The sequence below is a fragment of the Triticum urartu genome, chromosome 1A, assembly GCF_056163025.1.
Source record: "Triticum urartu cultivar PI428250 chromosome 1A, HENAU_Tu73, whole genome shotgun sequence".
NCBI lineage: Eukaryota > Viridiplantae > Streptophyta > Magnoliopsida > Poales > Poaceae > Triticum > Triticum urartu.
Window position 1 is genome coordinate 219,304,648 of NC_141873.1, and position 25,459 is coordinate 219,330,106.

Below are 25,459 nucleotides of genomic sequence, written 5' to 3' on the forward strand. Positions count from 1 at the left end.
ATGATTGTATCTGGATGATTGTAATGATATATTTATGCTATTGTGTGAAGTGGCGATTATAAGCCAACTATGTACCTCTTTTCTTATTCAGTACGTGGGATGTGTAAAGATTACCCTCTTGCGACATTGCCTACAATGCAGTTATGCCTCTAAGTCGTGCTCCGACACTTGGGAGATATAGCCGCATCGTGGGTGTTACAAGTTGGTATCAGAGCCTTCCCCGACTTAGGAGCCCCCTGATTGATCGAATCGTTGGCGTTGTTCAGTCTAGAAAAATGTTTTGAGTCTTTTAGGATTATATATATCGGAGAGTACAATTCTTTTTACTCCTCAGTCCCTTCGTCTCTCTGGTGAGGCATCCTGATGTAGAGTTTTGACTCTTCTCTTCTCAAATTTCACTAAACTTTCTTTTAGGATCATGCGGGTATCCTGGAATCGTTCCGATGGTTTTGTGACAAGAACATTGTTCTTGGTGCCTCCTGACATTTAGGGGTTGTGGCAGTGTCCCAGGGAGTTGAGCTCCGAGGTGTTGTCGTCACAATTTTATTGTTGCAGTTCTGAAATACCTGAGTTTCGCCGACATTGAAAATCTCTTTTATGCAGTTGTTGGTGAGATAACCTCGACGCCACCTAGTACTGGGGCGGGAGTTCGGGAGTACTGCCATAACTCATATAACGGATGCTTTTCGAAGGTTGAGGTAAATGATTTCTGAAGGTTTATTGGTTATGTGTTGAAGGATGGATACAGCTGGATGTAGGATTTGCTAGTTTTGGGTGAGATATTATGCTTCCCCTGTATCTCCAACACCTGATTGCATAACCGGATAGGTTTGGGAATTTCATAGGTGGGAATTCATGTAGCTCTAGTATTTCTTCCGCGGATATTTGGTTTGTGATTGGGTAATCCTTACCAAGTATTTGTTCATGTCCGTACCTTGTTGTTTTATTCTTCTACTTCTATCTAAGTGGCTTCTCAATTTATGGAAGTGTGACCATTTAATGTGGATTTCATTCGTTCATTTTGTTCGAATGTTAAGACTATATGTTGCAATTTCGATCCATTTGATTCAGCTTGAATATATGTCTGTCAAGATGCTAACGGATGTCACCCTCTTCAGGATGGCTCCTCCAACGCGTCAGAATCCTAAACAGCCGCCACCACCACCACCTCCGGAGGCATGGCAAGCTGTGATGGCCGCTACCAATGCCAACACGCAGATGCTTATGCAACTCTTGCAAGAGCGCAACCAAGGAAATCAAGGCCATGGCCACAATCAGAACCAGTCTGCTACACTCAACCAGTTCCTCGCAAACCAGCCAAAGACCTTCAGTAACTATGTCGAGGCAACAGACGCTGATGATTGGCTCATGGATATCTGCAAGCATTTCGAGTGCAGCAACGTCAGGCCTGAGGGCTTTGTCAAGTTTGCCTCGTTCCAACTCAAAGACCAAGCTGCAGAATGGTATCAACAATACAAAGATTCTAAAGGAGGTCGTGTGATTACCTGGGATGAATTTCGCCAAGACTTCAAAGCTCACCACATTCCTCAGAGTGTTGTTGAGAGCAAGCGTGAGGAGTTCCGCAATCTGAAGCAAGGCAGCCTGTCTGTTTACCAGTATAACATCATGTTCCAAAAGCTCGCTCGTTTCGCTAAGCAAGACGTCCCTGACGAGAAGAGCATGATTTATCAGTTCAGAGGTGGCCTCAGAGAAGATCTCCAACTAGCTCTTGTGCTTTTTGAGCCGAAGAAGTACGATGAGTTCTACAACATGGCACTGAAGCAAGAGGCTGCTCAGCTCAAGTGTGATGCTTCCAAGAAACGAGTTAGGGATGCAACTCCTTCTTCCTCAACTCAAGTGACAACTAAGCAGCAAAAGTTCCGTCAACCTTTTCAGCAGAAGAGCAAAGGTGGCAATGGATCTTCCCACCCACCCAACCCAGGCTTTCAGAGCAAGACTTCATCTCATGCTCCAAGATCAAGTGCTCCGTATCACCGTCCGCATTCAGAGGTCACGTGCAACAAGTGTCAGTAGAAGGGTCACTATGCAAACAAATGCTTCAATCAGAGGCGTCTTCCTCCTCCTCCTCCTTCGCAAGTTGATCACCAAAACATACATCAAGTGGATCACATGATATCCCATTGTCACCACAGATAAGCACACGCAAGACATACATCAAGTGTTCTCAAATCCTTAAAGACTCAATACGATAAGACAACTTCAAAGGGAAAACTCAATCCATTACAAGAGAGTAGAGGGGGAGAAACATCATAAGATCCAACTATAATAGCAAAGCTCGCGATACATCAAGATCGTATCACCTCAAGAACACGAGAGAGAGAGATAAAACACATAGCTACTGGTACATACCCTCAGCCCCGAGGGAGAACTACTCCCTCCTTGTCATGGAGGGCACCAGGATGATGAAGATGACCACCAGAGAGGGATTTCCCCATCCGCAGGGTGCCAGAATGGGTCTAGATTGGTTTTCGGTGGCTACAGAGGCTTCTGGTGGCGGAACTCCCGATCTATTATGCTCCCCGATGTTTTTAGGGTATATGGATATATATAGGCGAAAGAAGTCGGTCAGGGGAGCCACAAGGGGCCCACGAGGGTGGGGGCGCGCCCAGGGGGGCAGGCGCACCTCCCTGCCTCGTGGCCACCTCGAAGCTTCCTTGACTTCAACTCCAAGTCTCCTGGATCACGTCCGTTCAGAAAATCACGCTCCCGAAGGTTTCATTCCATTTGGACTCCGTTTGATATTCCTTTTCTCTGAAACACTGGAACAAGGGAAAGAACAGAAACTGGCACTGGGCTCTGGGTTAATAGGTTAGTCACAAAATAATATAAAAGTGCATAATAAAGCCCATAAACATCCAAGGTTGATAATATAATAGCATGGAACAATAAAAAATTATAGATAAGTTGGAGACGTATCATTGGTGCAACAAACCCTGGGTCCGTTGCCCGGACTGTGCACAGGCATGGGAGCAAGTTTACAGCACCAAGGACAGGCAGAAGTACAAGAAATCAAGATTCTCAAAAGGCCAACATGCAAATAAAGAGGACCAAGACCAAGCCAAAGGAGTAAGAAACGACCAGGAGAAAAGCCTCCTTTGCCGGGCTCGCGAGCCCGGCAAGGATGGGGTTACCCCTGGAAGAAGACCTCCAAGACGCCCCAGCAGGGCCTGCCGGGCTCACGGAGACACATCCACCTCATTAAGACCACTTCACCACGACACACGTCGTCGATTAGTGTGGTGTCAAGCCGCAAGATGACTAAGTGGCAGCCATCTGCCACATGGTGGCCTCTTTCTATAGGGAATATCCACAGAGGACATCCGTCCTACGATGTGTCAAGCGAGCATGCGTGAAGCTGGCAAAACTGCCCAGCAAGGCTTGCCGGGCAAGCGACGATGTGACGTCGAGCAGCGCATTTAATGCGCTCTGTCAGCCTATAGAGTTAGGTATGATAGCGATGTTTGCTATCTTATCAGTGCATAATGACTGACTTGCGACTGTAGTGACCCCTTAACCTATAAAAGGAGGCCCGAGGCAACCTTAGAAAGGGTTGGACACTGGATTAGCAAATCCACCCCCGCATATTTCAAATGCACGTAGCCATTTATCCCCGGGGCAACCCTACCGGGCAAGCTGGATACGACTACCACCGCTTTTCCACCATCAATCCACCAAAGTAGGAGTAGGGTTTTATGCCTCACAGCGGCTGAACTTGGGTAAAATTGCTCGTGTGATCTCTGCCGTGCTGCGCCACGCTCCTTTGCTCTTTGTGCAATGTGCCATCCCACCGCCAAACCAGCAAGGGACCTTTGGTCCCATAGGTTGCCGTGGTTTCCCGCGACATCTTTTGTGCGCCAGGTAGGGGGATCACTTGCGCGAACCTGAAAGCGTGAGCAGCGCGTCATCATCATCACCATCTTCATGTTCGGCGGTGCCATCGACCATGGCGTCCAAGAAGAAATCCGGTGCTTCAGCTCACCCGTCCACCTTGAAGGCTCCGCCGCTCATAGCCACCAATGCTACGGGCAATGCGGAGGTGCATGAGGATGTGGACGCTGTTGGGGATGTGATCGGAGTAGGCGACGCCGTCACCACCTCCCCCGCGGCCGGGCAGGAGACACCGGAGGAGAGCAGCATCAGCGGCATCCGGATGGCCAGGCTCCACGAGGTACGGGCGAAGGGGTTATTTCATCTGCGCCCCTTCCTCTCGCCGACAGGCACAACCACAGCGATGGCACCCAGTCCAGGGCAAATCGCCGCCCTCCGGCCGCCCCCACCACGGGAGCGACCGCAGCACGTGCACCTCCCCCGGGGTGAGTCGACCAGGTCGCTGCACCCAATGGAGCTGATGGCCCTCAAGCGCCTTCACCACGTCACCATGCCATTCAGGTGGCCTCTTCACAACAGCAAGGACATGGTGTTGTCGCCGCTGGCACCGTCAGGAGCCGAGCAATGGTGCGGTACACATCATTATCACCTATGCCAAGCACTGCCACCGAATCCATGGCACAGGCTCAGCTGCTACTAAGGTTTCTGCCAGCGGCCGAGCAGATGGACGAATGGTGAGCCACCATCCAGAGTCTGCTCGGTTTCGCCGAGGCTGGGGGCTCGTAGCGAGCTGGCCCGCCACGGCCTCCCCAAGCAACGATGACGGCTCATGCTACTGGCCGTACGAAAGGGGCCACCCCCACGGTACAGTGCCCACCACGGCAACCAGCGTGAGTGCGGCAAAACTAAGAACCTGACGACGTCTCGATGGCCTCCTTTAATCCTCGAACACGCCTAGGCCAACAGCGAGCCCCGGAGGACAGGCAGAGGGGAGACGCGTGTGTCATCATCGAGCAACGCCGCAACAACCCTCGTCGGGCCAATCGGTGCGATGGACCTGACGTTGACGAGCCTGCGCTCGAGGTTGGCGGGTGAGTACCTTTCGAGGTTGGGTGCCCTGCCTTTACTCGCGAGCTACGGTGAGTTCATTTGCTGTCCATCCGCACGTTCAAGCGAGGGATACCTAAGAAGTATGATGGGAGGCTGAACTCGGCAGTGTTTCTGAACATCTACAACATTGTTGTTCAAGCTACCGGGGGAAGAGATGAGAAGGTATTCGCCAACTACTTCCCTTTGGCACTCAAGTCCAATGTGAGGTCTTGGCTGATGCACCTGCCGGAGAACTCCATTTTGTCATGGGCTGACCTGTGCCATGAGTTCATTGGCGCCTTCACTGGCGGCCCTCAAGAACCTGGGCGGCCCAGCGACTTGCAACTCCTTCAGTAGAAAGAAGGAGAGACTCTCCGGAAGTACTTGCAGAGATTCAGCAGAGTCCAAAGGAACATCCCAAATATCTATCCAGCAGCTGTAATAGCTGCCTTCCAGTCCAATGTGCGCAACCACAAGATTCATTCCAAGATGAATGTGCGGTTGCCCAAGACCGTGGAGGAGATTTACATGTTGGTGGACAAGTGTGCTCGGATGAAGGAGGGAAGGAAACTCTCCGGAGAAGAGGATTGCATCAATGTCGACTAAGAAGATGACGACGAATCCACCAGTCAGAAGAAGAGCAAGAAGCGCAGCAATAGGCGCAAGGATAAGGTGGTGCTGACTGTCGAAGGATCGGGCACGCTCAGTACCGGTAAGAAGACCAGAGCCGAAGCCCCCGGCAAGGAAGCTACCGTGTGCGCTGACTGCCGGGAGGCTGTGGCTACCGAGAAGGCAAGGAAAGGTGATGTGTCATACTATAAGATTCATCGGACCAAGGGACATGATCTTCAAGAGTGCCATAAGGTTGAGCAGCTTGTCAAGAGGCAGAGAGCAGAGTATGAGAAGCATGATAAGGAAAAAGGTCAGAATGCCATTGGCGGGAAGGGCCGAGGCGGTGAAGCAAATTGCCCCGAAAACCCTTCTGGAACCAAGGAAAACCTGCCAGGGGTCGAGACAAGGAAACTTGCAACCATGAGAGTGATGGAGGGGATGAAGAGGAAACCAGTGAGAAGGAGTTCTAGAAGGCCACTGACGCCCTGTGCATTGACGGGGGTGCATCCCTGCACTCCTCTCACCGACAACTCAAACGATGGACACATAAGGTCAATGTCGTGGAGCCGGCGGCAGAGGCTTGGAAGCCACTCAAGTGGTTGCTACCTCTTGAGCACTGCGTTGGTTTTCCCTTGAAGAGGAAAGGGTGATGCAACAAAGTAGCGTAAGTATTTACCTTAGTTTTTGAGAACCAAGGTATCAATCCAGTAGGAGGCCACACGCAAGTCCCTCGTACCTACATAAACAAACAAGAACATCGCAACGAGAGTGAGATCTGATAGAGATAATAATGATAAGATAAATATTTTTGGTATTTTTATGATATAGATTGAAAGTAAAGATTGCAAAGTAAAAATAGATTGGAAACTTATATGATGGAAGATAGACCCGGGGGCCATAGGTTTCACTAGTGGCTTCTCTCAAGATAGCATAAGTATTACGGTGGGTCAACGAATTACTGTCGGGCAATTGATAGAAAGCGAATAATTATGAGAATATCTAGGCATGATCATGTATATAGGCATCACGTCTGTGACAAGTAGACCGACTCCTGCCTGCATCTACTACTATTACTCCACACATCGACCGCTATCCAACATGCATCTAGAGTATTAAGTTCATAAGAACAGAGTAACACATTAGGTAAGATGACATGATGTAGAGGGATAAAGTCAAGCAATATGATATAAACGCCATCTTTTTATCCTCGATGGCAACAATATAATATGTGTCGTTTCCCTTTCTGTCATTGGGATCGAGCACCACAAGATTGAACCCAAAGCTAAGCACCTCTTCCATTGCAAGAAAGATCAATCTAGTAGGCCAAACCAAACTGATAATTCGAAGAGACTTGCAAAGATAACCAATCATGCATAAAATATTTTAGAGAAGAATCAAATATTGTTCATAGATAGACTTGATCATAAACCCACAATTCATCGGATCTCGACAAACACACCGCAAAAAGAGTTACATCGAATAGATCTCCAAGAAGATCGAGGAGACTTTGTATTGAGATCCAAAGAGAGAGAAGAAGCCATCTAGCTAATAACTATGGACCCGAAGGTCTGAAGTAAACTACTCACACATCATCGGAGGGGCCATGGAATTGATGTAGAGGCCCTCCGTGATCGATGCCCCCTCCGGCGGAGCTCCGGAACAGGCCCCAAGATGGGATCTCTTGCGTACAGAAGGTTGCGACGGTGGAAATAGGGTTTCGTGGTGCTCCTGGATGTTTTCGTGGTATGTGAACATATATAGGAGGAAGAAGTAGGTCGGTTGACCCATGAGGGGCCCACGAGGGGGAGGGCGTGCCTAGGGGGTAGGCGCGCCCCCTTCCTCATGGACACCTCGTATGTTTCTTGACGTCCACTCCAAGTCCTCTAGATCACGTTTGTTCCAAAAATCATGCTCCCGAAGGTTTCATTCCGTTTGGACTCTGTTTGACATTCCTTTTCCGTGAAACACTGAAATAGGCAAAAAACAGTAATTTGCACTGGGCCTTGGGTTAATAGGTTAGTCCCAAAAATAATATAAAAGTGTAAAATAAAGCCCATTAACATCCAAAACAGATAATATAATAGCATGGAACAATAAAAAATTATAGATACGTTGGAGACGTATCAAGCATCCCCAAGCTTAATTCCTGCTCGTCCTCGAGTAGGTAAATGATAAAAACAGAATTTTTGAGGTGGAATGCTTTCTAGCATGTTCTTCAATGTATTTTTCTCTATTGTGGCATGAATGTTCAGATCCGAATGATTCAAGATAAAAGTTTATTGTTGCATTAAAATAGTAATACTCCAAGTATGCTAATCAAGCAATTATGTCTTATCAAAATACCATAGCCAAAGAAAACTTATCCCTACAAAATCATGTAGTTTGGCCATGCTTCATTTTCGTCACACAAAATGCTCCCATCATGCACAACCCCGATGACAAGCCAAGCAATTGTTTCATACTTAGTGATGAGGACATCAATACCATTGTTACACCCACAGCCCCTACTGTTACATATACTGGACCAATTACTAGAGCTCGCGCACGCCAATTAAATTACCAGGTACTTTCGTTTCTTGGTAATGATTCTAATGTTCATGAGATTATGATGCTGCCTAAATTGGATACATTTGTTTTGCTTTCAAATGAAGGGCCTAGCTTGGAGAAGGATGAACATTGGAGCAAGAACACGCATGAAGTTGATGGCATGCGCAAGGGGATCAAGAACGGAGTTACAAGTGATGATTTCAGGACTTTGAAGCCGCCATAAGGAGTGCATGAAGCCATGGACGAAATATACAAGATGCCACTTCATAATATTCGTCCATAGGCTATTCTAGGTGCTGCGTCACCTTATTAATGGGCCAGGCCCATGTAATTTCGAAATACTTAAGTATAGGCTATTTTTAGAGTCCGTATGTGTGGGGAAACAAGAGTTAGGGTTGGTTTCGGACCCCACCCTCAAGGGCCACGAAAATCCCCTCTCTTCCTCCATATATACGGCCCTTAGGGCGTCGTTTAGACTTTGGGTTTTGTTTAGATTAAAAGTTCGCCATAGCTGCAACTTCGCGTACTTCGTTTGTGTCCAACGACCAGACCAAGACGTCACAGAACCCCACCTTGATCAATAAAGCTTTCATCTTATATTCGCAATATCCAGATTGCAATCTCAGTATCTTGCTTGTTCTTCGTTTGCTCGCAGGAAACAGGCCCTCGTGGTCAGGTTGATCGTGCTCCGGCGTGGTCAATAACCCCTCGGAAGTTGGTTTAGCGATTGCTAAGGCGCGACGTCTCGCACGTTCGTAGTCGGATCGTCAAGGTCGACTCCCACAGAAAACGATAGCCACCATCTCATCGAAACATCGGGACACCTTTGCCTCTATCAAGTGGTATCAGATTTCCAGGTTGCTTGGTGAGATTTTACAGTTTTTCGTAGATTAGATCGAGTCTGTTCTTCATACCTACAGTCCACGAAAAAGCCACACAAAAAAAATTAGGGTTAGTTCTTCCTATCCGAACCAATCTGAGCCTTTGCATAATCTTTTTACGGTTTTTGCTTTGTTGAATTTGCGGTTGCATCGTCTTGTCAAGTTGCTGGTCTTAGAGTCTAGTCTTGTAGAGTTTCGAGTTCTGGTCATAAGTTGTCACGCCGCCGCCGCACCATCATCATCGCCCATCTATCGCTTTTGCTTATCCGCCACCGCTCTGAATCCTTATCCATATACCACTACCAATCCGTATCCATATATCACCATCAATCTCTATCCATATATCACCACCGCTACCATATACCACCACCGCTGCCATATACCACAACCATATATCCACCACCAATCCGAGTTCTTCTCATATTAGGTTTGTTCTTGAGATCAATCTCAATTCCGATTCGTGTTTCCTTGCCTGCGTAGGTCTCGGAAAAAAAAAGTCTGGAGACCCCCGGGCAGTTTTTAGGCCAAAATTTTCACGGGCAAAAATATTTTTTCCCTATCCTATTTTTAGGCTTTTCTGAGTCTTTTGAGCCACGTGCCATCATAGTGATTTTTTGTCGCACTTTTTCGTCGTCGCTGCCCTGATTTCCGAAAAAAAAAGTGAAAAAAAAATTTCGTGCCCATCTTATCAGTTTGACGAGGGAAGAGTTTTGAGACACTCGCCATTATAGTAATTTTTCACAAAAAAAAAAGAGGAGCGCAAAAAAAAAGAGAGGAGCGCAAAAAAAAAAGAGGAGCGCAAAAAAAAAGCGAAAAAAAAGTTCCAGAGTGTGCTTTTCCCTTATTTACGTGCAGCGCCATGATTTTATTAGTGTTCTAGGCTCGCGTCTCTAGCACGGTCTAGCCTAGGACCAGCACAGTACCGTCGTTGAGCGTTTATTCAACTTTGCATCTCTGAATTGATTATTGCTGACCCTTTTTGCTACCATACTATAAGCCTTCCCAGCTCCACATACCTCTACGTCGTGCGTTTGACTCTCCCTGGCAATCGCTCTATCCAAGCTTTTGAGAGTTTTGACTACAACGGTTGCCGATCACCGCCTGCTGCTGGGTAAGAACTGGTAAGAAATTGAGATTTGCTTGACGGATTTGTGACACCCGCCACCACCACCTCTTGTTAGTATTCTGTAGGATCATATTCTTGTGTGTTTTCTATTGTTGCTAACCATGGCAGGATCACAAGCCGACGAGACTGACTGGGAGAACATGACGAATCAGGAGTTGCATGATAAATTTCAGCAAATGATGAATGGACAGGTGCAGGATGTGCTAAACAGATTTGAAGAGGCCATGGAGAAGATAGATGACATGGAGAAGACGTTCGAAACAAAGCTCGATGACAGGTTTAATGAATTGCTCGCGCGTCTTCCACCACCACCACCGGCTGCACCTAATGCACCTCTACAACAACAACAACGACGACTACCTACACATCGTGAAACAGCCCTCCGCCGAGCGAGCCGTCTCCCTCTTGCACCTGGCCAAACTGTTGGTGCTGCTGTTGCTACTTCTGTGGCTCCTGCTGCTGATGTGGAGGAGGATGATTTTGCTGGCGATTACGAGGATGAGGTTGATAAAAATCAGAACTACGTGCCCCCACCAGCACAGCAACCATCAGGTCGTCCACATGCAAATAATGGCAATGGTAGGGCTCACCCTCAGGTACGAGATAATGACCATCTCCCTAAACTAAAATTGAATATTCCACCATTTGAGGGTAGATATGTTCCTGATATATATCTTACTTGGGAGTTAGAAACTGAACAACGATTTACATGTTTACAATATCCCGAGGAGAGACGTGTTCCTGCTGCTGTTTGTGCATTCACTAGTTTTGCATGTGTTTGGTGGTCTGAGCATTGTAGATTATATCCTATTCCGGCTACTTGGGCTGCTTTGAAAACTGCTATGCGTACTCGTTGGGTTCCACCATATTATCAACGTGAATTACTTCAAAAATTGCAGCGCTTAAGACAGGGAAAAAATTCTGTAGAAGAATATTATCAGGAATTACAAACTGGCATGATTAGATGTGGTATTGTTGAGGAGAATGAAGCTATGCTTGCACGTTTTATGGGTGGATTAAATAGAGAGATTCAGACGATTCTAGAGTATAAGGAGTATACTAATATCACTCGTTTATTCCATCTTGCTTGTAAAGCTGAACGTGAAGTGCAGGATCGACAGGCATTGGCGCGGACTAACTTTTCTGCAGGTCGACCTTCTTCATGGACACCACGTGCATCATCTACTTCCACGCGTTCTGCTTCACCGGCGCCTCCGTCGGCTGCCACCTCCAACCGTGATACAATAAAGCAGGCACAATCACCACTATCTGCCAAGAGCACACCTTCTGGGCCTGCAAAGAGCTCTTCTTCATCCATGGCATCAACAGGGCAAACACATGATATTATTTGTCGACGTTGCAAGGGTGGACGTCATTATGCGAGAGAATGCCCATCTAAGCGTGTGATGATTGTTACTGAGGATGGTGGGTATGAGTCCGCTAGTGACTATGATGAGGAGACTTTGGCTCTTATTACACGTGACGAACACGGTGGAGACGATTCTGATCATGAGACGCAATACATGACTCCTGAAGATGCTGACAGGTATGAATGTTTAGTTGCTCAACGTGTTTTGAGTGTGCAGGTTACACAAGCTGAGCAAAATCAGAGGCATAATTTGTTCCATACAAAGGGAGTTGTGAAGGAACGTTCTGTTCGCGTGATCATAGATGGAGGGAGGTGCAACAACTTGGCTAGCATCGAGATGGTGGAGAAGCTATCTCTCACCACAAGACCACATCCACATCCTTACTACATCCAATGGTTCAACAACAGCGGCAAGGTTAAGGTAACACGTACTGTTCGTGTGCATTTTAGTATCTCTACATATGCTGATTATGTTGATTGTGATGTGGTACCGATGCAAGCATGTTCCTTATTACTTGGTAGACCATGGCAATTTGATAAAAATTCTATTCACCATGGTAGAAACAATCAGTATACTCTTGTTCATAAGGATAAAAATATTACTTTGCTTCCTATGACTCCTGATTCCATTTTGAAAGATGATATTAATAGAGCTAATAAAGCAAAACAGGAGAAAACTAAGAGTGAAAATCAGATTGTGGCAAAAGAATTTGAGCAACAAATGCAGCCTAATAATAATAAACAATCTAGTGTTGCTTCTGAAATTAAATTGAAAAGTGCATGTTTACTTGCCACCAAATCTGATATTGATGATCTAGATTTTAGCAAATCTGTTTGCTATGCTTTTGTGTGCAAAGAGGCATTATTTTCATTCGAGGACGTGCCTTCCTCTTTGCCTCCTCCTGTCACTAACATTTTGCAGGAGTTCGCCGACGTCTTTCCACAAGACGTGCCACCGGGATTACCACCTATTCGCGGGATTGAGCATCAAATTGACTTAATTCCCGGTGCATCATTACCCAACCGGGCACCATACCGTACCAATCCAGAGGAGACGAAGGAGATTATGCGTCAAGTACAAGAACTGCTCGACAAAGGTTATATACGCGAATCCCTTAGTCCTTGTGCTGTTCCTATCATTTTAGTGCCGAAAAAGGATGGTACGTCACGTATGTGCGTTGATTGTAGAGGCATTAATAATATTACTATTCGTTATCGTCATCCTATTCCTAGGCTAGATGATATGCTTGATGAATTGAGTGGCTCTACAATATTCTCCAAAGTTGATTTGCGTAGTGGTTACCATCAAATTCGTATGAAATTGGGAGATGAGTGGAAAACAGCATTTAAAACTAAGTTTGGATTATATGAGTGGTTAGTCATGCCTTTTGGGTTAACTAATGCACCTAGTACTTTCATGAGGTTAATGAACGAAGTTTTACGTGCTTTCATTGGACGATTTGTGGTAGTTTACTTTGATGACATATTGATTTATAGCAAATCTTTGGAGGAACATTTGGAACATTTACGTGCTGTTTTTATTGCTCTACGTGATGCACGTTTGTTTGGTAACCTTGGAAAGTGCACCTTTTGCACCGACCGAGTATCTTTTCTTGGCTATGTTGTTACTCCACAGGGAATTGAAGTTGATAAAGCCAAGATTGAAGCTATTGAGGTGGCCGCAGCCCAAAACGGTCACAAAAGTGAGGAGTTTCCTTGGCCTCGCTGGTTTTTATAGGCGTTTTGTGAGAGATTTCAGCACCATTGCTGCACCTCTCAACGAGCTTACAAAGAAGGATGTACCTTTTGTTTGGGGTACCGCACAGGAAGAAGACTTCACGGTATTGAAAGATAAGTTGACACATGCTCCTTTACTCCAACTTCCTAATTTCAATAAGACTTTTGAGCTTGAATGTGATGCTAGTGGAATTGGATTAGGAGGTGTGTTATTACAAGATGGAAAACCTGTTGCATACTTTTCTGAAAAATTGAGTGGGCCTAGTCTGAACTATTCTACTTATGATAAAGAATTATATGCTCTTGCTCGGACCTTAGAAACATGGCAACATTATTTATGGCCCAAGGAATTTGTTATACATTCTGATCATGAATCTTTGAAACACATTAAAAGTCAAGCAAAACTGAACCGTCGACATGCTAAATGGGTTGAATTCATTGAGACTTTCCCTTATGTGATTAAACACAAGAAGGGTAAAGAAAATGTTATTGCTGATCTTGCTGGAGATAAGGCATCAGCAATAACATTTTGTTTACCCTTCTTGTGTTTAATGACATAAGGGAAAGTCTCAATGAATTCAACCCATTTAGCATGTCTACGGTTCAGTTTTGCTTGACTTTTAATGTGTTTCAAAGATTCATGATCAGAATGTATAACAAATTCCTTGGGCCATAAATAATGTTGCCATGTTTCTAAGGTCCGAACAAGAGCATATAATTCTTTATCATAAGTAGAATAGTTCAGACTAGGCCCACTCAATTTTTCAGAAAAGTATGCAACAGGTTTTCCATCTTGTAATAAAACACCTCCTAATCCAATTCCACTAGCATCACATTCAAGCTCAAAAGTCTTATTGAAATTAGGAAGTTGGAGTAAAGGAGCATGTGTCAACTTATCTTCCAATACCGTGAAGGCTTCTTCCTATGCGGTACCCCAAACAAAAGGCACATCCTTCTTTGTAAGCTCGTTGAGAGGTGCAGCAATGGTGCTGAAATCTCTCATAAAACGCCTATAGAAACCAGCGAGGCCAAGGAAACTCCTCACTTGTGTGACTGTTTTGGGCTGCGGCCAGCTCTCAATAGCTTCAATCTTGGCTTTATCAACTTCAATTCCCTGTGGAGTAACAACATAGCCAAGAAAAGATACTCGGTCGGTGCAAAAGGTGCACTTTCCAAGGTTTCCAAACAAACGTGCATCACGTAGAGCAATAAAAACAGCACGTAAATGTTCCAAATGTTCCTCCAAAGATTTGCTATAAATCAATATGTCATCAAAGTAAACTACCACAAATCGTCCAATGAAAGCACGTAAAACTTCGTTCATTAACCTCATGAAAGTACTAGGTGCATTAGTTAACCCAAAAGGCATGACTAACCACTCATATAATCCAAACTTAGTTTTAAATGCTGTTTTCCATTCATCTCCCAATTTCATACGAATTTGATGGTATCCACTACGCAAATAAACTTTGGAGAATATTGTAGAGCCACTCAATTCATCAAGCATATCATCTAACCTAGGAATAGGATGACGATAACGAATAGTAATATTATTAATGCCTCTACAATCAACGCACATACGCGATGTACCATCCTTTTTCGGCACTAAAATGATAGGAACAACACAAGGACTAAGGGATTCGCGTATATAACCTTTGTCGAGCAGTTCTTGTACACATAATCTCCTTCGTCTCCTCTGGATTGGTACGGTATGGTGCACGGTTGGGTAGCGAAGCATCGGGAATTAAGTCAATTTGATGCTCAATCCCTCGAATAGGTGGTAATCCCGGTGGCACGTCTTGTGGAAAGACGTCGGCGAACTCCTGCAAAATGTTAGTGACAGCAGGAGGCAAAGAGGAAGGCACGTCCTCGAATGAAAATAATGCCTCTTTGCACACAAAAGCATAGCAAACAGATTTGCTAAAATCTAGATCATCAATATCAGATTTGGTGGCAAGTAAACATGCACTTTTCAATTTAATTTCAGAAGCAACACTAGATTGTTTATTATTATTAGGCTGCATTTGTTGCTCAAATTCTTTTGCCACAATCTGATTTTCACTCTTAGTTTTCTCCTGTTTTGCTTTATTAGCTCTATTAATATCATCTTTCAAAATGGAATCAGGAGTCATAGGAAGCAAAGTAATATTTTTATCGTTATGAACAAGAGTATACTGATTGTTTCTACCATGGTGAATAGAATTTTTATCAAATTGCCATGGTCTACCAAGTAATAAGGAACATGCTTGCATCGGTACCACATCACAATAAACATAATCAGCATATGTAGAGATACTAAAATGCACACGAACAGTACGTGTTACCTTAACCTTGCCGCTGTTGTTGAACCATTGGATGTAGTAAGGATGTGGATGTGGTCTTGTGGTGAGAGATAGCTTCTCCACCATCTCGATGCTAGCCAAGTTGTTGCACCTCCCTCCATCTATGATCACGCGAACAGAACGTTCCTTCACAACTCCCTTTGTATGGAACAAATTATGCCTCTGATTTTGCTCAGCTTGTGTAACCTGCACACTCAAAACACGTTGAGCAACTAAACATTCATACCTGTCAGCATCTTCAGGAGCCATGTATTGCGTCTCATGATCAGAATCGTCTCCACCGTGTTCGTCACGTGTAATAAGAGCCAAAGTCTCCTCATCATAGTCACTAGCGGACTCATACCCACCATCCTCAGTAACAATCATCACACGCTTAGATGGGCATTCTCTCGCATAATGACGTCCACCCTTGCAACGTCGACAAATAATATCATGTGTTTGCCCTGTTGATGCCATGGATGAAGAAGAGCTCTTTGCAGGCCCAGACGGTGTGCTCTTGGCAGATAGTGGTGATTGTGCCTGCTTTATTGTATCACGGTTGGAGGTGGCAGCCGACGGAGGCGCCGGTGAAGCAGAACGCGTGGAAGTAGATGATGCACGTGGTGTCCATGAAGAAGGTCGACCTGCAGAAAAGTTAGTCCGCGCCAATGCCTGTCGATCCTGCACTTCACGTTCAGCTTTACAAGCAAGATGGAATAAATGAGTGATATTAGTATACTCCTTATACTCTAGAATCGTTTGAATCTCTCTATTTAATCCACCCATAAAACGTGCAAGCATAGCTTCATTCTCCTCAACAATACCACATCTAATCATGCCAGTTTGTAATTCCTGATAATATTCTTCTATAGAATTTTTTCCCTGTCTTAAGCGCTGCAATTTTTGAAGTAATTCACGTTGATAATATGGTGGAACCCAACGAGTACGCATAGCAGTTTTCAAAGCAGCCCAAGTAGCCGGAATAGGATATAATCTACAATGCTCAGACCACCAAACACATGCAAAACTAGTAAAAGCACAAACAGCAGCAGGAACACATCTCTCCTCGGGATATTGTAAACATGTAAATCGTTGTTCAGTTTCTAACTCCCAAGTAAGATATATATCAGGAACATATCTACCCTCAAATGGTGGAATATTCAATTTTAGTTTAGGGAGATGGTCATGATCTCGTACCTGAGGGTGAGCCCTACCATTGCCATTATTTGCATGTGGACGACCTGGTGGTTGCTGTGCTATTGGTGGCACGTAGTTCTGATTTTGATCAACCTCATCCTCATAATCTCCCACATAAGCATCCTCCTCCGCATCAGCAGTAGGAGCCACAGAAGTATCAACAGCAGCACCAGCAGTTTGGCCCGACTGAAGAGGGACACGGCTCGCTCAGCGGAGGGCTGTTTCCCGACGTGGAGGTAGTCGGTGTTGTTGCTGTTGTTGCAGAGGTGCGGCAGGAGCACCCGGTGGTGGTGGTGGAAAACGCGACAGCAATTCAGCAAACTTGTTATCGAGCTTTGTTTCAAATGTCTTCTCCATGCCATCTATCTTCTCCATGGCCTCTTCAAATCTGTTTATCACATCTTGCACCTGTCCATTCATCATTTGCTGAAACGTATCATGAAGCTCCTTGTTCGTCAAGTTCTCCCAGTCAGTCTCGTCGGCTTGTGATCCTGGCATGGTTAGCAGCAATAGAAACACACAAGAATATGATCCTACAGACTACTAACAAGTGGTGGTGGTGGCGGCTGTCACAAATCCGTCAAGCAAATCTCAAATTCTTACCAGTTCTTACCCAGCAGCAGGCGGTGATTGGCAACCGTTGTAGTCAAAAACTCTCAAAAGCTTGGATAGAGCGATTGCCAGGGAGAGTCAAACGCACGACGTAGATGTATGTGGAGCTGGGAAGGCTTATAGTATGGTAGCAAAAAGGGTCAGCAATAATCAATTCAGAGATGCAAAGTTGAATAAACGCTCAACGACGGTACTGTGCTGGTCCTAGGCTAGACCGTGCTAGAGACGCGAGCCTAGAACACTAACAAAATCACGGCGCTGCACGTAAATAAGGGAAAAGCACACTCTGGAACTCTCTCTTTTTTTTCGCTCTCTTTTTTTTGCGCTCCTTTTTTTGCGCTCCTCTTTTTTTTGCGCTCCTCTTTTTTTTTGCGAAAAATCACTATAATGGCAAGTGTCTCAAAACTCTTCCCTCGTCAAACTGATAGGATGGCCGCGAAAAAAAAAATTCACCTTTTTTTTCGGAAATCAGGGGAGCGACGACAAAAAAGTGCGACAAAAAATCACTGTGATGGCACGTGGCTCAAAAGACTCAGAAAAGTCTAAAAATAGGATAGGGAAAAAAAATTGCCCGTGAAAATTTTGGCCTAAAAACTGCCCGGGGTCTCCAGACTCTTTTTTTTTCCGAGACCTACGCAGGCAAGGAAACACGAATCGGAATTTAGATTGATCTCAAGAACAAACCTAATATGAGAAGAACTCGGATTGGTGGTGGATATATGGTTGTGGTATATGGCAGCGGTGGTGGTATATGGTAGCGGTGGTGGTATATGGATACGGATTCAGAGCGGTGGCGGATAAGCAAAAGTGGTAGATGGGCGATGATGATGGTGCGGCGGCGGCATGACAACTTATGACCAGAACTCGAAACTCTAAAAGACTAGACTCTAAGACCAGCAACTTGACACGACGATGCAACCGCAAATTCAACAAAGCAAAAACCCTAAAAAGATTATGCACAGGCTCAGATTGGTTCGGATATGATGAACTAACCCTAATTTTTTTTCTGGCTTTTTCGTGGACTGTAGGTATGAAGAACAGACTCGATCTAATCTACGAAAAACTGTAAAATCTCACCGAGCAACCTGGAAATCTGATACCACTTGATAGAGGCTAAGGTGTCCCGATGTTTCGATGAGATGGTGGGTATCGTTTTCTTTGGGAGTTGACCTTGACGATCCGACTACGAACGTGCGAGACGTCGCGCCTTAGCAATCGCTAAACCAACTTCCGACGGTTATTGACCACGCCGGAGCACGATCAACCTGACCACGAGGGTCTGTTTCCTGCGAGCAAACGAAGAACAAGCAAGAAACTGAGATTGCAATCGGGATATTGCGAATATAAGATGAAAGCTTTATTGATCAAGGTGGGGTTTTGTGACGTCTTGGTCTGGTCGTTGGACACAAACGAAGTACGCGAAGTTGCAGCTATGGCGAACTTTTAATCTAAACAAAACCCAAAGTCTAAACGATGCCCTAAGGGCTGTATATATGGAGGAAGAGGGGGGAATTTCGTGGCCCTTGAGGGTGGGGTCTGAAACCAACCCTAACTCTTGTTTCCCCACACATACGGACTCTAAAAATAGCCTATACTTAAGTATTTCGAAATTACATGGGCCTGGCCCATTAATAAGGTGACGCAGCACCTAGAATAGCCTATGGACGAATATTATGAAGTGGCATCTTGTATATTTCGTCCAAGGCTTCATGCACTCCTTATGGCGGCTTCAAAGTCCTGAAATCATCACTTGTAACTCCGTTCTTGATCCCCTTGCGCATGCCATCAACTCCATGCGTGTTCTTGCTCCAATGTTCATCCTTCTCCAAGCTGGGCCCTTCATTTGTAAGCAAAACAAATGTATCCAATTTAGGCAGCATCATAATCTCATTAACATTAGAATCATTACCAAGAAACGAAAGTACCTGGTAATTTAATTGGCGTGCGCGAGCTCTAGTAATTGGTCCAGTATATGTAACAGTAGGGGCTGTGGGTGTAACAATGGTATTGATGTCCTCATCAGAGGAAGCCCATCATTGGAATATACAAGTCAAGTTCTATAATGAAAAATTCCCACTAGTATATGAAAGTGACAAAATAAGAGACTCTCTATCATGAAGATCATGGTGCTACTTTGAAGCACAAGTGTGAGGATAGTAACATTGTCCCTTCTCTCTTTTTCTCTCATTTTTTTTGTTTGGGCCTTCTTCTCTTTTTTTATGGCCTCTTTTTTTATTTATTTATTTTTCGTCCGGAGTCTCATCCCGACTTGTGGGGGAATCATAGTCTCCATCATCCTTTCCTCACATGGGACAATGCTCTAATGATGATCATCACACTTTTATTTACTTACAACTCAAGAATTACAACTCGATACTTAGAACAAAATATGACTCTATGTGAATGCCTCCAGCGGTGTACCGGCGTATCATATCACGGGGTTTGGATGCACCGGTGAAGTTTGCACCAACTCTCAGGTGAGAAAGGGCAATGCACGGTACCGAAGAGGCTAGAAATGATGGAAGGGTGAGAGTGCGTATAATCCATGGACTCAACATTAGTCATAAAGAACTCACATACTTATTGCAAAAATCTACAAGTCATCAAAACCAAGCACTACGCGCATGCTCCTAGGGGGATAGATTGGTAGAAAAAGACCATCGCTCGTCCCTGACCGCCACTCATAAGGAAAGCAATCAAAGAACACCCCATGCTTCAAATTTGTCACACAACGTTTACCATACGTGCATGCTACGGGACTTGCCAACTTCAACACAAGTATTCATCAATTTCACAATTACTCAACTAGCACACCTCTAATATTACCATCTTTATATCTCAAAACAACTATCAAGCATCCAACTTCTCTTAGCATTTAAAATTTATAACCAAAGTGAATTAACATGTTGTTCTAAAGGACTCTCAAAATGATATAAGTGAAGCATGAGAGATCAATTATTTCTATAAAATAGAACCACCGTCGTGCTCTAAAAGATATAAGCGAGGCACTAGAGCAAAAATTATCCAACTCAAAAGATATAAGTGAAGCACATAGAGTATTCTAATAAATTCCAATTCATGTGTGTCTCTCCCAAAAGGTGTGTACAACAAGGATGATTGTGGTAAACTAAAAAGCAAAGACTCAAATCATACAAGACACTCCAAGCAAAACACATATCATGTGGCGAATAAAAATATAGCTCCAAGTAAAGTTACCGATGGACGAAGACGAAAGAGGGGATGCCTTCCGGGGCATCCCCAAGCTTAGGCTTTTGGTTGTCCTTGGACTTTACCTTGGGGTGACTTGGGCATCCCCAAGCTTAGGCTCTTGCCACTCCTTGTTCCATAATCCATCAATCTTTACCCAAAACTTGAAAACTTCACAACACAAAATTTAAAAGAAAATCTCGTGAGCTCTGTTAGTAAAAGAGAACAAACCACCACTTCAAGGTACTGTAATGAACTCATTCTTTATTTATATTGGTGTTAAACCTACTGTATTCCAACTTTTCTATGGTTCATAAACTCTATTACTAGCCATAGATTCATCAAAATAAGCAAACAACACACGAAAAACAGAATCTGTCAAAAACAGAACAGTCTATAGTAATCGATAAGTTTCAGATACTTATGGAACCCCATAAATTCTGAAATAAATTTCTGGACGTGAGGAATTTATCTAGTAATCATCTGCAAAAAGAATTAACTAAATAGAACTCTGCAGTAAAAAAATGGCAGCAAATCTCGTGAGCGCTAAAGTTTTTGTTTTTTTACAGCAAGATCGCAAAAACTTTCCCCAAGTCTTCCCAAAGGTTCTACTTGGCACAAACACTAATTAAAAGCATAAAAATACATCTAAACAGAGGATAGATGAATTATTTATTACTAAACAGAATCAAAAAGCAAGAAACAAAAATAAAATTGGGTTTCCTCTCAACAAGCGCTATCGTTTAACGCCCCTAGCTAGGCATACAAGCAAGGATAGATCTAGGTATTATCATCTTTGGTATCCAATCCATAAGTGGCTCTAATAATAGATTCATAAGGTAATTTAATTTTATTTCTAGGGAAGTGTTCCATTCCCTTCCTTAATGGAAATTGGAATCTAATATTCCCTTCCTTCATATCAATAATTGCACCAATCGTTCTAAGGAAAGGCCTACCAAGAATAATAGGGCATGTAGGATTGCAATCTATATCAAGGACAATGAAATCTATGGGAACATAATTCCTATTTGCAACAATAAGAACATCATTAATTCTTCCCATAGGTTTCTTAATGGTGGAATCAGCAAGATGCAAGTTTACGGAACAATCATCAAATTCACGGAAACCTAGCAAATCACACAAAGTTTTAGGAATCATGGAAACACTAGCACCCAAATCACAAAAAGCAAAGCATTCATGATCTTTAATCTTAATTTTAATAGTAGGTTCCCACTCATCATGAAGTTTTCTAGGAATAGAAACTTCCAATTCAAGCTTTTCTTCATAAGATTGCATTAAAGTATCAACGATATGTTTAGTAAAAGCTTTATTTTGACTATAATTAAGCACATGGAGAATTTAGCACAGATTGCAACAAGGAAATACAATCTATTAAAGAACAATTATCATAATTAAATTCCTTGAAATCCAAGATAGTGGGTTCATTGCTATTTAAAGTTTTGACCTCTCCAATCCCACTTTTATCAATTTTTGCATCAAGATCTGAAAACTCCGAATCATTGGGACGTCTTCTAACTAAAGTTGACTCATCTCCAGTCCCATCATTATCAAGATTCATATTGCAAAACAAAGATTTAATAGGGGACACATCAATAACTTTTAGATCTTCATCTTTATTATCATGGAAACTAGAAGAACACACTTTCACAAATCAATCTTGTTTAGCACGCATCCTAGCGGTTCTTTATTTGCACTCATCAATGTAAATTCTCATGGCTTTGAGAGACTCATTGATATCATGCTTAGGCGGAATAGATCTAAGTTTCAAAGAATCAGCATCAAGAGAAATTCTATCCACGTTCCTAGCCAACTCATCAACCTTAGACAATTTTTCTTCAATCAAAGCATTGAAATTCTTTTGCGAACTGATAAATTCTTTAATATTAGATTCAAAATCAGAGGGCATCTTATTATAATTTCCATAAGAATTGTTGTAGGAATTACCATAATTATTAGAGGGGTTACTAGGAAACAGCCTAGGATTACCTCTATAAGCATTATTACCAAAATTGTTCCTACCAACAAAATTCACATCCATAGATTCATTATTATTCTCAATCAAAGTAGACAAAGGCATACCATTAGGATCATAAGAAACACTTTCACTAGCAAACAATTTCATAAGTTCATCCATCTTTCCACTCAAAACATTGATTCCTTCTACATCATGCACCTTTTTATTAGTAGATCTTTCAGTATGCCATTGAGAATAATTAACCATAATATTATCTAGGAGTTTAGTAGCTTCTCCTAAAGTGATTTCCATAAAAGTGCCTCCCGCGGCCGAATCTAAAAGATTTCAAGAAGCAAAGTTCAATCCGGCATAAATTTTTTGTATAATCATCCAAAGATTCAAACCATGTGTAGGGCAATTACGTATCATTAATTTCATCCTCTCCAAGCTTGTGCAACATGTTCATGATGAAGTTGCTTAAAATTCATAATATCGTTTCTAAGAGTGATGATCTTAGCAGGAGGAAAATACTTAGAGATAAAAGCATCTTTCCACTTATTCCATGAATCGATACTATTTTTAGGCAAAGACGAAAACCAAGTTTTAGCACGATCTCTAAGAGAAAACGGGAATAGCTTCTGATAGGGGCTAAGGTGTCCCGATGTTTTGATGAGATGGTGACTATCGTTTTCTGTGGGAGTCGACCTTGACGATCCGACTACGAACGTGCGAGACATCGCGCCTTAGCAATCACTAAACCAACTTCCGAGGGTTATTGACCACGCCGGAGCACGATCAACCTGACCACGAGGGTCTGTTTCCTGCGAGCAAACGAAGAACAAGCAAGAAACTGAGATTGCAATCGGGATATTGCGAATATAAGATGAAAGCTTTATTGATCAAGGTGGGGTTCTGTGACGTCTTGGTCTGGTTGTTGGACACAAACGAAGTACGCGAAGTTGCAGCTATGGCGAACTTTTAATCTAAACAAAACCCAAAGTCTAAACGATGCCCTAAGGGCTGTATATATGGAGGAAGAGGGGGGAATTTCGTGGCCCTTGAGGGTGGGGTCCGAAACCAACCCTAACTCTTGTTTCCCCACACATACGGACTCTAAAAATAGCCTATACTTCAGTATTTCGAAATTACATGGGCCTGGCCCATTAATAAGGTGACGCATCACCTAGAATAGCCTATGGACGAATATTATGAAGTGGCATCTTGCATATTTCGTCCAAGGCTTCATGCACTCCTTATGGCGGCTTCAAAGTCCTGAAATCATCACTTGTAACTCCGTTCTTGATCCCCTTGCGCATGCCATCAACTCCATGCGTGTTCTTGCTCCAATGTTCATCCTTCTCCAAGCTAGGCCCTTCATTTGTAAGCAAAACAAATGTATCCAATTTAGGCAGCATCATAATCTCATGAACATTAGAACCATTACCAAGAAGCGGAAGTACCTGGTAATTTAATTGGCGTGCGCGAGCTCTAGTAATTGGTCCAGTATATGTAACAGTAGGGGCTGTGGGTGTAACAATGGTATTGATGTCCTCATCAGCTTCAGTTTAACAATATCATTATCCACATCTTTCTTCTTTTGCATATCACACAAATCAACAAAGTTGTTTAGATGGGTAGCGGCATCTTCACTAGGAAGACCGGAAAACGGATCTTTCATGACATGATTCAGCAAGGCAACTAATTGCACAAGATTCAGCATCGGTAAGAGGAGCAATCGGAGTGCTAATAAAATCATTATTGTTGGTATGGGAAAAGTCACACAATTTAGTATTAACTTGAGCCATCGTGACGAGCAAGCAATCCAACACACAAGCAAACAAGAAACATGCAAAAAGAGGCAGACTGGAAAAGAGAAGGGGAACGGAAAAAGAGGGCGAATAAAATGGCAAGGGTGAAGTGGGGGAGAGGAAAACGAGAGGCAAATGGCAAATAATGTAATGCGAGGGATAAGAGATTGCGATGGGTACTTGGTATGTCTTGACTTGTGCGTAGACTCCCCGACAACGGCGCCAAAAATCCTTCTTGCTACCTCTTGAGCACTGCGTTGGTTTTCCATTGAAGAGGAAAGGGTGATGCAGCAAAGTAGCGTAAGTATTTCCCTCAGTTTTTGAGAACCAAGGTATCAATCCAGTAGGAGGCCACACGCAAGTCCCTCGTACCTACACAAACAAATAAGAACCTCGCAACAAATGCGATAAAGGGATTGTCAATCCCTTCACGGTCACTTGCGAGAGTGAGATCTGATAGATATAATAATGATAAGATAAATATTTTTGGTATTTTTATGATATAGATTGAAAGTAATATTGCAAAGTAAAAATAGATTGGAAACTTATATGATGGAAGATAGACCCGGGGGCCATAGGTTTCACTAGTGGCTTCTCTCAAGATAGCATAAGTATTACGGTGGGTGAACAACTTACTGTCGAGCAATTGATAGAAAAGCGAATAATTATGAGAATATCTAGGCATGATCATGTATATAAGCATCATGTCCGTGATAAGTAGACCGACTCATGCCTGCATCTACTACTATTACTACACACATCGACCGCTATCTAGCATGCATCTAGAGTATTAAGTTCATAAGAACAGAGTAACGTATTAGGTAAGATGACATGATGTAGAGGGATAAACTCAAGCAATATGATATAAACCCCATCTTTTTATCCTCGATGGCAACAATACAATACATGTCGTTTCCCTTTCTATCTGTAACGCCCTCGATGCGGCTATATCTCCTACGTGTCGAAGCACGACTTAGAGGCATAACCGCATTGAAAGCAATGTCGCAAGTAAGGTAATCTTCACAACAACCCATGTAAATAGATAATAAGGGGAAAGGTACATAGTTGGCTTACACTCGCCACGTCACACAAAGTACATAAATAGCATTACATCAACCAATACAATCAT

General features: G+C 43.5%; 1 pseudogene; it reads left to right on the forward strand.

Moving 5' to 3' along the window:
• The first annotated feature begins 3,964 nt into the window (after window positions 1-3,964).
• The window catches only part of LOC147990646 (uncharacterized), a 177,925-nt pseudogene continuing 156,430 nt past the window's right edge, over window positions 3,965-25,459 (forward strand).